Raw genomic sequence first — 15,467 nt, forward strand, 5'->3', positions numbered from 1 at the left:
GGGGTCATGGGATGGAAGAGACTTTTTCTGCTGTGGGATCTTCTGGGTTTAGTACCTGGTATGTTAAGAGGAAGAAAGCAAAAGCATTTGGGAAATCATCTTTCAGGGTCATAGTCTGGTTACTAATGCTTTTATTTTGCCTTATCCCTGCCTTTCATGCCAGGAATTATATATTATTCTGTTTTTCTCTTCATCATTTTTTATAATAACTTCTCTTCCCCTGTCAGGCAGGTGGCTGTCTCAGGTTGACCGGGCCAAAGGTCATGAACTCTAGAAGGTAATGTCCAAAATCATACCACTCACCCCCATGTCCATACATACATATATATATATATATATATAGTCAGCTCTTCCCATATGTCACCATTCCATGTTTAAGACAACACAAATGGATGTGCAAAGCTATCATTTCATATGAACATTTTGTTACATAACATTTATCACAACGTATCTCTTCTATTGTAGTTTGTTTTTAACCTATGACATCTATGGAGATGATTTTGACGACTCTCATTTCTGTGGCATTACTGTGAAGAAAGACAAGTTCCTAACTTTATGGTAAATGTGATTATGTGTTTAAAAAAAGCAAACATCTGTTTTACAAGTGATTGGAATGAATGGAAATATTTATCTTGATAAGGAAATGTTGGGTGTGGGAAGAGTGTATGGAGGACAATACGGCTGCCTTCAAATGCGTAAGGGGTCTAGAAGTGAAGAAACCAACTTTGTTCCACCCGAATCCAAGAGACAAATTAAAGATTAAGGAAGAAGGAAATGGGTAATACAGTCTGGTTTGCTTTCTAGTAATCAAAGCTGTCTAAATATGGATTGGGTTGAAGCCTTGAGATTCAATTATTATACCATGACTAGGATTGCTCAAGCTGAGCCAGGTGACCACTTAGGGAGAATGTCATGTCAATTATTTAAGAATGTTAAGCTTGTTTCCAACACCCGACCTTCTATACTTCTTAGAATCTTCAAAGCTGAGAGCTACAGAAGGCAAAATCCCCAATAAAAAGATAGAGTCATAAGAACATGAATGGCGCTCGCTGAAAAACTGACCATGGCCATTCTTTGACAATAAACCCTCAGCTATTAAATAAGAAAAAGTCCAAATTACCTATTTAAAAACAGAATCAGAGTTTAAATTACAGATTATGACAAAATGTGAAAGTAAGGCCATAGGAGAACACCCAGGAAGTTTGGGCAATGGATATTTCAAAGAATTAGATGAAATTGAATACAACTGATTTCCCGGTTCGGTGAAACAAGAGAGAAAAGCATCATTAATAGGGATTCTATAAACAGAGAAAGAAAGGGTATAAGGTACAAAGCTAAAATGGTGTTGTTGTTAAATTTCAGACGATACCATTTTTGAAGACTTAACTTGTTTCAGTGAGTCCCAAGAAACCACAGCTTATATCTTTATTGATTCTTTCCTTTCCTCCTTTAGTGTTTCTGCTAACAGTGCTAACAGTGGACAGGATGGATGTGTAACTGATAATTGTTCACAGGAGGTTAACCGATCCCAGGGAGACAGGTGTTGGGAAGAAGTGTGGAAGGACAGGACAATTTGAAGGGTGTGGATAGGAGGCTGCATCACTAGTCATCCTTGTCATAATGTCATGACCCACAGTCATCAGGGAGAAGGCTGGGAAAGGAAGAGAGTCAAACTGGCCAGAAACAGGTCTCCAGTGCCTGGAAAGGCGGGGAGCATGGCCAGTGCAGGAGGAAGCAGACATGTCTCTGGGAGTGGACATCAGGAGGAAGGAAGTATATAAGCTTTGAGCATGTGCTAGGCACCAGCCACTGTGATAAACACTGTAAACTGTTAACTTATGAATTCTTCACTTCTATCCTAATAGGAAAGTATTAATATTCTCTTTTTACATTTAATAAAACTGAGGCCCAAGGAGCTTCCACAGCTAGTAACTAGTCGCTGGAATTTCAAATCCCAAAGCTCATGGTCTTTCCACTACATCAGGCTAGCAAAATGTGCTTAGGCATGAGCAGATAAAGATAAGTGACAAGTGATGCTAGAGACGGGAGACAGGTGGCAAAAATAAATCAAGCCGGAATGAATCAAAACAATAAGGCCCCAGGAGGCAGGAGCATGGGGAGGGCTGGGGTGTCTACAGTTCACAGCCTGACAGTCCATTTGAACTAAGCCAGAATTCTACCCAAGGAACCAGAAAGATACCAAACATGGAAGACAGTAGGGGGTTTAAAAAGCAAGGGTGTTTTTAAAAAGGAGCCCCATACAAAATAGTCCGAAACATTCAGGTGCTGTTACTACAGTCTTGTCTCATTAATTCTTTTTTTTTTATTTTTTTATTGTTATGTTAATCACCATATATTACATCATTAGTTTTTGGTGCAGTGTTCCATGATTCATTGTTTGTTCATAACACCCAGTGCTCCATGCAGAACGTGCCCTCCTCAATACCCATCACCAGGCTAACCCAGCCCCCCACCCCCCTCCCCTCTAGAACCCTCAGTTTGTTTTTCAGAGTCCATAGTCTCTCATGGTTCGTCTCCCCCTTGTCTCATTAATTCTTCATTCTTCTTTATTAGAAGAATAAAGAATATCTGCCAAACTGAGGGGAAGAAAAACCTTCTGGCTTCCTGATGTCATTCTTCATTCTTCCTTGATCAGCACTACACCCTGTGATTATGAGCTATTCAAGGTCAAGCTGCATCAAGAGGTAACAACTGAAATGGAAAGATTCCAGAGAAATTTCAGTAAGGCGTCACCACACTGCTCCCCTGTTCTCAAATTTTGGGGGATTCATTTTTCCATAAAATCTGTGTATTTCTTCACAGTGACTGGTTCACGAGTCATCAGTATCATCTGAACAACAATAAAGAGGAACAGAAGGCAAAATGAGCAAGGGGAGTAAGCCTGCCCTCATACACACCATAGCTCACATGGTCAGATTTTGTAATTTTTACCAACTGGAAGCCTTTTTGCATTTGGACAAAAGCCTTAGTTTAGTCATTTTCCAAGAGGAAGCATGAAAAAGAATGTCTTAAAACTAAACAAGTCAAAAGATATACTATGTAAGATGCTCTCAAAGAATGCAGTAATTACCACAAATATAATATAATTATGTTCTCAGAAACAGGTCTATTCAAAGAAGTCATTCGAATATGTGATTATGCATGACAGCTAAATGAAGGCAGCATTAGCAAGGGCTGTCAATATGCAAATGCTATTGCCATCAGGCCATTCTGATATCATTTATCAAATGGAATGAAACATCTGAAAGGAAACAGATTTCTCTTATTTCCCTAACACAGCAAACATCTCTATTTCCATACACATGAAATAGTCTCTTCATTTATGGCAACACATTGCTAATAATTAGACTCATTTTCTTCAGATTTTGGTTTTTTTAATATATTTTATTTATTTGAGAGAGAGAGAGAGAGAGAGAGAGAGAAACAGCATGAGAGGGGAGAGGGTCAGAGGGAGAAGCAGGCTCCCTGCTGAGCTGGGAGCCTGATGTGGGACTCGATCCCAGGACTCCGGGGATCATGACCTGAGCCGAAGGCAGTCACTTAACCAACTGAGCCACCCAGGCACCCCCAGATTTTGTTTTTAAGGATTTCTATATTTTATTACAATCCAGATACAACTCATATAAAAGTTTTGTATTTCTGGGAAAATAATATTACTGGAAATTGCTTTGCTGGCCCAGAGAGTTAAAGTGTGGTATCTCTGCAGACTTGCTAATACCTAATTCACTCCTGTGAAAACATCTGGGTGTGCACATACAGACAAATACACACATATACATACACCCACACACGTTCTCCCTCTCCCCCTCCCTCAGAGGAAATCCAGAACATCTTTGGCTAGCTAGCTACCCATTATAATTTAGTGGCGTATGATTGAAATATAAATTTGCCATTGTCTAAGATCTCCTACAGACATTATTCTAAGCTTCAGGCTAAGGACCCTGTGGCATATTTGTACAGATGTTACCTTCCCTGGCTTTTCACAAATGGCTCCATCAAAGCCTAACATGTGACTTCCATAATTGAATGTTATTTACATCACAATGAAAAGGGGCTGTGTATCCATAACAGTGCTGAGGTCCATGATTTTTGCACTACTGACTAAAGAAAAACCTTCTGTTTCCAAGACAATCATCTCCTGGTTAGTCCTGCATTTGATTAAGGTTCTCACTCATGGGAAGGCAGACCCAGAGAGCATTCCATGTGCCCAAGTACAGGCCGCACTTAAAAGCAAGTGAAAGAAAGAAGTCTGGAGCTTGGGCCTTGGAAACATCCACATCCCCCTCCCACAGAGAGGCAGGGGCTGCACTGCAAATGGGGATGATTGCACAGGTCCAGGAATAGGAGAATAGAATCTTTGAAATCGTGTGGCATCATATAGTGACTGCTTCTAAATGAACACAAAAGAAAATTTTATATCTAGGCCATAGAATCCCCCTCCCAGATTTCCAGACTCAGTGTGAGGAACATACAGGGCCACAGAAGAGGAAAGGCAAAAACAAAACCAAACAAAACCTGAGGAATCTTAAAGCAGCAACTCCCACAAGCTCCCGGGGGCCCGGCACCTTCTAGAGGGAACCTGATGTGCCCAGAAGTTGGGGTATTCTCAAAGACAGGAGCTACAGCTTCTGGGTATCCATTAGTCAGCCACAGCCAATTGAAGTGTGCTTGCTTTAGAGCCTTGTGGGAGCAACTTCCTTTGCACTGCCCAAATATATTACTGTCTCTGTGCCCCTCAGTTTGATTCAACAAGTATTTGTAGAACACCTATGACGTCCATGCCTCTGTACTAGGTATTATGAGAACACCCTTGGTAAATAAAACCTAGTCTCTGGCTTCAGAGAGTAGACTGCCTGGTAAGAGAGACAATCCTGTAGGGAACCAGCCTAATCCAGTCTGGCAAAGGAGAGATGGATTTTTTTATAACTGCTTCTAGTATAATAAGAAGCAGCTTCATTGCTTGGGAGAGGAAACATTTAAAGTAAAGGACACCAAAGGGGAAGGGAGGGAAAAATGAAACAAGTTGAAACCAGAGAGGGAAACAATTAAGAGACTCTTAATCTCAGGAAACAAACTGACGGTTGCTGGAGTGGTGGGGGGTGGGAGAGATGGGGTGGCTGGGTGATGGACACTGGGGAGGGTATGTGCTATGGTGAGTGCTGTGAATTGTGTAAGACTGATGAATCACAGACCTGTATCCCTGAAACAAATAATACATTATATGTTAATTAAAAAAAATAAAAATAAAGTAAAGGACATCAAATACCTGGTTCCATCATGGCTCAATCCCTGATGTGTTTTTTAGGGAAATTCACTAATACCTGTTTCTTTTTTTTTTTTTTTTCAAAGATACAAATGTAGGGATCCGAAAGGGTACGTGCACCCCGATGTTTATAGCAGCAATGTCCACAATAGCCAAACAAATATCTGTTTCTTTTTCTCTAAAGTGGAAATGATCACACCCACCTTCCCTCTCCTAGCATGGTCTTTGGGATCAAAGGAAATGCATCGATTGAGCCTTTAGAGACTGGATGGTGATTCACAGTCCTAATAGCTAGTAAGAGTTAATATTAATTAAGTCTTCCCTACCATGCACTGTGTTAAGTAATTTAAATATTTTCTGTTTTAATCTTCATAACAACCCCAGAAGCTTAGGGAACATGCTTGAGACCACACACTGACTCTTAACCACACTGTTACACTGTTAATTCTCTGCCACTTGTAAGCTCAATGACTTTGGACAAGTCCTTCAACACCTTTGATCCTCAAATTTTTTTCATCAGTAAAATAAAAGTGGTCTCAATGAAATTGTCTTTTTTTCCATTGTGGTGATATATAACATGAGATCTATGCTCTTAACAAATGTTTAAGGACACAATACAGTATTATTCACTACAGGTATGGTGTTGTATAGCAAATCTTTAGAACTTACTCTTCTTTCCTAACTGAAACTTTATGTCCTTTGAACTGCAACTTGCCATTTCCCCCTTCCCCAGGCCCTGACAATCACCATTCCACTTTCTGTCTCTATGGCTTTCATCATTTTAGAGACCTCGTATAAGTGGAATCATGCCATCTTTGTCCTTCTGTGACTGGCTTATTCCACTCAGCATAATGTCCTCCAGGCTCATCCATGTTGTCACATGTGGCTTATGGTTATTGTATATTTATTTTTTTTGAAGCTGAATAATATTCCATTGTATGCATATAGCACGTTTTCAATGACATTTCTTAGACCAAATAGTACTACATTCTATACAATAGAAGTATAAACTGTTTGGGGAGCACAGAGAAGTCCCTATTAGTCAGGAGTTTGTTGGTGTGGTGTTAACCCAAACTTTTGGTGCATCTGCTTTGTTAGATCAGCCTTTTGTGGTTTTATTGATACTCTGAGTCCTACTGGCAACTGAGCCTTATTCATTGTGATCATCTTCCTGAGACCCTGACAGATATTTGTTGAAAAGACTGGATGAATAAGTGGGTAGCTGGATCTTACCTGATAACCTCAGTAAATTTTGGTCTTCATTATCTTTTTTTTTTTTTGAGAGAGAGAGATAAAGTGGGGGAGGGGAGACAGAGGATGGAAAGAGAAAGAAAATTGTAAACGGGCTCCACGGCCCAGCTTGGAACTCAACACAGGGCTTGATCTAATGACCCCAAGATCATGACCTGAGCCATAATGAAAGAGTCAGATGCTTAACTGACTGAGCCACCCAACCACCCCTTCATTATCTCTCTTTTTCTGATCCCTCCTTTACCTTCCTAAACTTCTGGACCAGGTGAAGTTCCCTTGCTCTGTATTGCCATAACTTTCTGAACATTATTGCGATTACCTATGGATGTCTGCCTTCTCCACGAGATTTGAACTTTAAGGAGATGAATACCATCTGTCATGTTTACCACTGTGTCTCCAATGCCTAGCTCATAGCAGGTAATCATTAAATATTTAAAAAGCAGTGAACGACCGAATGAATTTTCTAAAGCCTATCTTTTTCAGTGACCTAGTTTTTGGCCACCCAAAAATAAATTTTGCTCTTAAAAAACCTTGCTGACCTGGTATTGCTGCTCTACTTAAGATAAAATACTCAGTGTACCTGATTTAATATTTGTAAATATCAAAAGACTAGATACACTTTTTAAGATATATTTTCATGCGATAACACTTATCCACACAAACACACACATATACACAAGGCTGATAAAAGGATGGTTTTTAAAAACTGCCTCAAATTTGCAAACTGAAGATGAATTATATTTAATCCAACTATCTATAGATTCTATTTTAATATCTAAGTCCTAGATACCCTGAGACACACTACAAGAATCTAAAGCATCAAAAAGAGTAAATAAAATTCAATGTTATTTACTAATGCAGGAGAAAAGAAAGAGACATTTCAGAAGGACTTTTAAAGATTTTAGCATTTTCTAGTTACCCCTGGGTTAAGCAGAATGAATCTGAACATACCACAGTATTTCTTAAGCTCCCCGTTTTCACTAGAAAAAGCTAACTAACATGAAATATTTGAATCATACAACTAAACTTCCCTTTATCTTATTCCTTGCCTATTGTGGCAGTCAAGGTCAAACCAGGAAAACAGAAGACAATACAAAGTATTCAAAACACAAGCATATTTAATGCAGGGAACCGGTTGCACAGGTGTTAGAATTGCTGAGAAGTGCAGTAGGAACTGGGGAGGCAAACCCAGGAACTGGCAATAGCAGGAAGCTACAAACACCCCTGGGCTAGTGGCACAAGGAGAAGAGGGCCTGTTACTGGAGCCTGTGGGCCAGGATACTTGGTGGAAACTGGAACCAGGCAGGAGACTCAGCCACTGCCAAAGAAGCCACCTAAGGCAGAGATGGATGAGAAAAAATACCCTCACTTTTTTTTTTCCTCCTATTCGCTGATCTGAGGAATACAGATAGTAATTTTTTTTATTTTTTGAATTTTATTATGTTATGTTAGTCACCATACAGTACATCATTAGTTTTTGATGTAGTGATCCACGATCCATTGTTTGCGTATAACACCCAGTGCTCCATGCAGTACGTGCCCTCCTTAATACCCATCACCAGGCTAACCCATCCCCCCACACCCTCCCCTCTAAAACCCTGTTTGTTTCTCAGAGTCCATAGTCTCTCAAGATTCGTCTCTCCTTTTGATTCCCCCCCTTCATTTTTCCCTTCCTTCTCCTAATGTCCTCCAAGCTATTCCTTATGTTCCACAAATAAGTGAAACCATATGATAATTGACTTTCTCTGCTTGACTTATTTCACTTAGCATAATCTCCTCAGTCCCATCCATGTTGATGTAAAAGTTGGGTATTCATCCTTTCTGACGGCTGAGTAATACTCCATTGTATATATGGACCACATCTTCTTTATCCATTCGTCTGTTGAAGGGCATCTTGGCTCTTTCCACAGTTTGGCTGTTGCAGACATTGCTGCTATGAACACTGGGGTGCATATGGCCCTTCTTTTCACTACATCTGTGTCTTTGGGGTAAATACCCAATAGTGCAATTGCTGGGTCATAGGGTAGCTTTATTTTTAAATTTTTGAGGCACCTCCACACTGTTTTCCAAAGTGGCTGTACCAACTTGCATTCCCACCAACAGTGTAAGAGGGTTCCCCTTTCTCCACAACCTCTCCAACATTTGTTGTTTCTTTCCCTGTCCATTTTTGCCATTCTAACTGGTGTAAGGTGGTATCTCAATGTGGTTTTGATTTGATTTTCCCTGATGGCTAATGATGATGAACATTTTTTCATGTGTCTATTAGCCATTTGTATGTCTTCTTTGGAGAAGTGTCTTTTCATGTCTTCTGCCCATTTTTTGACTTGATTATTTGTTTTTTGGGTGTTGAGTTTGAGAAGTTCTTTATAGATCTTGGATACCAGCCCTTTATCTGTAGTATCCTCTGCAAATATCTTCTCCCATTCTGTGGGTTGCCTCTTTATTTTGTTGACTGCTTCCTTTGCTGTGCAGAAGCTTTTTATCTTGATGAAATCCCAAAAGTTCATTTTTACTTTTGTTTCACTAGCTTTTGGAGATGTATCTTGAAAGAAGTTGCTGTGGCCGATGTCAAAGAGGTTACTGCCTATGTTCTCCTCTAGGATTTTGATGGATTCCTGTCTCACATTGAGGTCTTTCATCCATTTTGAGTTTATCTTTGTGAATGGTGTTAGAGAATGGTCGAGTTTCATTCTTCTGCATGTGGCTGTCCAATTTTCCCAGGACCATTTATTGAAGAGACTGTCTTTTTTCCATTGCATGTTTTTTCTTTCCTGCTTTGTTGAAGATTATTTGACCATAGAGTTCAGGGTCTGTATCTGGGTTCTCTATTCTGTTCCATTGGTCTATATGTCTGTTTTTGTGCCAGTACCATGCTGTCTTGGTGATCACAGCTTTGTAATATAGCTTGAAATCAGCCAACGTGATGCCCCCAGCTTTGTTTTTCTTTTTCAACATGTCCTTGGCAATTTGGGGTCTTTTCTGATTCCATACAAATTTTAGGATTGTTTGTTCCAGAACTTTGAAAAATGTCATTGGAATTTTGATCGGGATGGCATTGAAGGTATAGATTGCTCTGGGTAGCATAGACATTTTAACAATGTTTATTCTTCCGATCCATGAGCATGGGATATTTTTCCATCTTTTTGTGTCTTCTTCAATTTCTTTCATGAGTGTTCTGTAGTTCCTAGAGTATAGATCCTTTACATCTTTGGTTAGGTTTATTCCGAGGTATCTTACAGTTTTTGGTGCTATTGTAAATGGAATCATTTCTCTAATTTCTCTTTCTACAGTTGCATTGTTAGTGTATAAGAAAGCAACTGATTCCTGTGCATTGATTTTGTATCCTGCCACATTACTGAATTGCTGTATGAGTTCTAGTAATTTGGGGGTGGAGTCTTTTGGGTTTTCCACATAAAGTATCATGTCATCTGCGAAAAGAGAGAGTTTGACTTCTTCTTTGCCAATTTGAATACCTTTTATTTCTTTTTGTTGTCTGATTGCTGTTGCTAGGACTTCTAGTACTATGTTGAACAATAGTGGCGAGGGTGGGCATCCTTGACGTGTTCCTGATCTTAAGGGAAAGGCTCTCTCAGCTTTTCCCCATTGAGGATGATATTCGCTGTGGGTTTTTCATAGATGGATTTTATGAACTTGAGGAATGTTCCCTCTATCCCTATTGTCTTAAGGGTTTTAACCAGGAAAGGGTGCCGTATTTTGTCAAATGCTTTTTCTGCATCAATTGAGAGGACCATATGGTTCTTCTCTCTCCTCTTATTAATGTGTTCTATCACATTGATTGATTTGCGAATTCTACCAAACATTCAAAGAATAAATAATACCTATTCTACTGAAGCTGTTTCAAAAAATAGAAACAGGAGGAAAACTTCCAAACTCATTCTATGAGGCCAGCATTACCTTAATCCCCAAACCAGGCAAAGACCACATCAAAAAGGAGAATTTCAGACTGATATCCCTGATGAATATGGATTCCAAAATCCTCAACAAAATCCTAGCTAATAGGATCCAACAATACATTAAAAAGCTCATCCACCACGACCAAGTGGGATTTATCCCCGGGATGCAAGTGTGGTTCAACATTCACTGATCTGAGGAATACAGATTTCAGGAGTCAGCTCCTCTGTGAGACAGAGAAGAAAAAGGGAAGGCCAAGGAACGTGTGTGAGGGCACAGAGGCCCAGAACCAGAGCTCTAGGCTACTGGTGATCTGCTTCTCTAATTTCAGGGTCCCTGAAACAAAGATCTGACTGTTTGACAGCCATTTCCCATGAATATTAATAAACTGACATTCTGATTTAAAATATTTCATTATTGCAAAAAAAAACTTTTCTAAAGGTGTTTTTCTTAAGTTCTATTCTTTTATATTCATTTCACATTTAAAGTTGCTGTTTCAAAAGATAACACTAACCCGCACGTTATTATTATGTAAAAGACATATTACCAAAAAAAACCCAAACAACAAAAAAAAAACACTTTTCAATGTTAAGGATTATTCATGATAAGTACAAGCGGAGGAAACTTGCCAGTTTGCTTCTTCAAAGTGGAAAGTGTAGTTAAAACTAAGATATAAGGGAAGAATAAATAAGGAGAGGCATAAAAGCATTCAAAGGGTGAGGATGCTAAAAAACATTTCTGACAAATTTCTGATGTCTAGTAAGAATCGTTTTGGAAAACAGAATCTTTTTTAAAGTATGCCTAAAGTCACCGTTGTCAAAAAGTTCTTATAGAAATTTAAGTCATTTGATTCTTCAGAAAAACAGATCTTGGAATATACAACATGCACAAGACTTGCCCAGCTCATATGAAATATCCATTTTGATTGGCTAGCTCAGTCGCTCCACTAGAAAGCCCTGACTTGCTCACCACCCTATTTCTTCGGTCCATGACCCCATCAGCTTGTACAAGCCAAATAACTACCAGGAGTCACCATCGTTTGGATAGAGTCCTTCCTACCTGTGGTAAATCATGGAACAGGGAATTGATTCTAAAGTGAGTATAACACAACCAGATGTGGTGTTAGAGCTTCATCATTCCTCACTACAGCTGACTCTTCCAATCTCAAGAGCCATTTTCTTTTCGAAACATCACAAGGTGGGTGTCGTCATCAAAATCAAAGGGCAGCTTGGGCAGGCCCAGTCCAGACTCTACTGAGGCAAGCTCAGTCTTGTGAGGCATGAGAAATTCAGAGTTCTAAACCACTGGTGCTCATTAAGGATTTTCTGGCAATTTTCATATGATTAGGAATGGCCAAACTGCAACTGGGGAAATTACATTCTCACTGCCTCCAACCCTCCTGTGGTTTTCAATACATTAGATCTTTTCTGCTTTTCCTGCTTTAAAAAGGTAAATTAAGTACTGCAGTTGTGCACTGCAAACCAGCTACTGTATTCCTTCCCAGGAGGGCAGCGTTAAGGGGAAAGAGTCTCATTAATTCAGCACAGTCTGCAGATGTTACCTGTCCCTAACACAACAACCAAGGAGCACTGTTTACCTCCTGAGATCTCTTTAACCCACTTCTCTCAGAAAGTTTGAATACTGAGAAGAGGTCAAGGACAAATCAATTTTTTTTCTAAAATATCCCAAAATGCCTCAACAATATAGTCTTATTATTTAATACACTTTTAAACAGAAGCAAAGGTAAGAAATGGACACCATGGGGTAAGAAAGTACTCAGATAGGTCAACACAGAGACCAGTGTTTTTTTCTTAAGATTCTATTATTTATTTGACACCCAGAGAGAGAGAGAGAGAGAGAGCACAAGCAGGGGGAGCAGAGGAAGGAGAGGGAAAAGTAGGCTCCCTGCTGAGCAAGGAGCCTGACACGGGGCTCAATTCCAGAGTTCTGGGATCATGACCTGAGCCAAAGGTAGATGCTTAACTGACTGAGCTGCCCAGGTGTCCCTAGAGACCAGTTTTAAATCAGGCCAGATGATGATGCCTAGCAGCACCTCCTCTTTCCCATACTGCTCCATACGGCACAGCTCCTGAAATGGCTCAAGAGTCCCTGAGCTCCACATGGCGACAAGGGCCACGGGAGCCCAAACAGTTTCACCAGCTCCCTTTTGATACAAGATTATCCCTCAAACCTCCAAATATACCACCCTAGAACTGCAGTATACTGCCATCATTTCACTTTTGAATGGCTGAAAGAGAAGAACTTGCAAATGTCCAAAACTTGTCTTCTAAGATGACCTCCAATTCGAGCCAATACTCCAGAAACTTCGGGATTCCAGATGAAAGAGCACAAAAGAAAATTCAGTATAGAGGTCCTAAAATTTCTCTCCTTCCCTAAAATTAAGAGTGGCTTTAAAAAAATCTTTTTAAAAGTGAACTGCCTAACTTTGGTGCAGAGACATAAAGAGATTTGGCTTTTCCATCTTCGTGGTCTTTATGAAACCAAAATATCCTGGTAGGAAATGAACTAATTATTCAATTATTCATATACTGGAACAGAGTTTCTAGATTTTTTCCCAAATATCCTGAATTCTGTTATCCTAGGAGAGAAAAAATATTTTAAATGATTTATTTTTACTTTAAGAAGAAAAATGATTTACTTTCCCTTTAAAAGCAACTTCAGGCTATTGTAGATACAGTCATGTAGCCATGTATCTTCTTAGTAAGTTGCCCCATGTTTTAGAGCATCTTCCTGTAGGATGTCCCATACACTGTGGTTTGTTTTTCTGATCGCTTGTCATAGTGATAACTCTCTCCTCCACTGCTTCCAAATGTGGTCCCCTGCATGGCCAAAATAACAATGCAGTTCAAATAATCTGTCAGATGCAGGAGCCCATTTTGAAAACTTAGCAATATGTCTACATTTTAGTTTAAAATGATTTCAATACTGAAATGGTTTTCTTACTATTTGAGGATCCAACTAGACTAGACTACGAAATGATTAGGGAACAAAATGCTAGAGGAAGCATACATTTTCTGTGAGGGAGAAAGGCAGAGAGATGGAATTACTCACACGGACAGGATAAGGTAGGATGACAAGTAGTGGAAGATGAGTAGGCATTCCCTGTTCCAGCTTTCCAAACAAATCCTTGTAAAAGGAAAGGTGTTCAATTAAAAATTCAAGTAACAGCCACCGAAGGAGACATAAGACATGGTATCTATACCCCCCAAAGTGGAAGGAAGAATTATGAAAGAATATTAAATGAAAATGATTTGACAAAGGCAGAGATCAAGAAATGGTACTTTCGTCAGTCCAGAATATTTGAATTATTCATCTTCTTTAAAATGTGTCAAGCTTTTGATGGGGCACTATACTGAGAATAAAAAGTATAATAATACCCTTTAAACAAAAGTCTTTTTTCCCTTTAAATTATTATTTTTAGAAGAACAGAAACTAGATATTGAAATTAATAAATCCAACATCTTTCACAATTAACAATCTATCAGTTTTTTAATAAAACATGGAAGTAAACATGCTGTGTAATAACAAACTAATAAGAAGCTAAGTGGAAAAGCATAGACTGGACTGCAAACAAATAGCGTGTCTCAAAATGTCCCCCTGTAAACTTCAAAAGCTGGGCAAAACATCTGTTCGGCTGGCTGGCAGCCATCCTAAGCAATGATCCATGCCTTTTACTTCCTGGAAAAATAATTAAGCAGTAAATCCAACAGTTTCTTCCAGCCTTCCCAAGAACTGAAAGTGCCAATGACTCAGAAGTTTATTATAAAAAATTTTTAACTGGGACCTTGAGTAAGCAGGCTGCTCAGGACCAGAAACAAGGCAGGGATGTAAGCATGGTGCAGAGCCCTGCCCAGCGACTTAGGGCTCCTGTTTTTTGGTGTTTTGGTTGTCACAAAGCCACCCCAAGTCCTGCATGAACGACCTACCATCACAAGCTTCTCTCCAGTCTCTCGATCCCTCTTCTCCTTCAAAGGGACCCAGATGAAGCAGTGACCTCATCTCCTCTATGAAAACAAAACACGTGTCCATAGGAGCCGAAGAAGTAAGACAAGCAAATGCATCGGCTTTTGCTTTGGTTATTCTAATCAGTAAGACAAAACACACCTACCTAGTTCCAGCTCATGAGTAAGAAAAAAGGGAAAGAAGGCCACTATTCCATGGTACTTAATACAGTTTTCAATGGATAAAGTAGGGAAAGTGTCCTATACGTGCTATGTGCTAATATATTAGGGATGTTGCTCCACTAATGCATAATGTAAAAGAGAATTAAACTTGGTAAAAGAAGGATTTATTCTACATTATCATTTAATTATCAACAGGTCTCTATATTCAATTATAGTACTATCGTTTCATTAGGCAAAGGCACTGAGATTTTCTAATTAAAACCCTCCCAGGTAACCTGATGCTTCAGTAGATTTGATTAGCATTTATCTTTGTTTTTCCTCATTGAAAGTAAAATAACCTATCTTTGTACGTAAATCAAAAATAGCAGCCTTCTCCCTGGGTCTCTTGTGCATAGACACTATTCACCACAATTTCATGCAGGTTGCCTCTGGGGACAATTTCACCTTGCACAGTTCTATTAGAGGTTGCTGTGGCTTTGTATGGAATGGACTACTGTGTCTCCCTGCACCAGCATAGTTTAAAAATTCAAAGGCTTTGGAGTCAGCTCCACCACTAACTAGTTACACTTTTTGCAAATGACTTGATTTCTGCAACAATTCCACATTTGCCAACTGAAGACTGTTATGAGGAATAAACAACAAAATATGTGAAGTATTTAGCTCAGCATCTGCACATAGTAAGTGGTAATTTTTACTGTTGCTATTGTCATTTTTGTTTTTGTTGTCATCAAGATACAGATAAGGGAAATATTCAGAGACTTCAATTATGGTATATGTTCTCAGACAACTTAGTTTCTGAAAGTCTAGATTATAAGCATCTTGCTCCATAGACTGATTGACACCCATTCATTTAATATTAAGGTTTGAGCAAGTTA

The 15,467-nt window shown here is 39.3% G+C and overlaps 1 long non-coding RNA gene across 1 annotated transcript; it reads right to left on the reverse strand.

Annotated features, from left to right (window-relative positions):
- Positions 1 to 13,175: 13,175 nt before the first annotated feature.
- On the reverse strand, positions 13,176 to 14,487 carry LOC113924047. The gene is made up of 3 exons (XR_003520520.1): positions 14,395 to 14,487; positions 13,520 to 13,594; positions 13,176 to 13,287 (listed from the first exon to the last, which is right to left on the reverse strand). It is a non-coding gene; the product is annotated as an uncharacterized LOC113924047 (long non-coding RNA).
- Positions 14,488 to 15,467: the final 980 nt, after the last annotated feature.

This window comes from Zalophus californianus, chromosome 4 (genome assembly GCF_009762305.2).
Source record: "Zalophus californianus isolate mZalCal1 chromosome 4, mZalCal1.pri.v2, whole genome shotgun sequence".
In the NCBI taxonomy this organism is placed as follows: Eukaryota; Metazoa; Chordata; class Mammalia; order Carnivora; family Otariidae; genus Zalophus; species Zalophus californianus.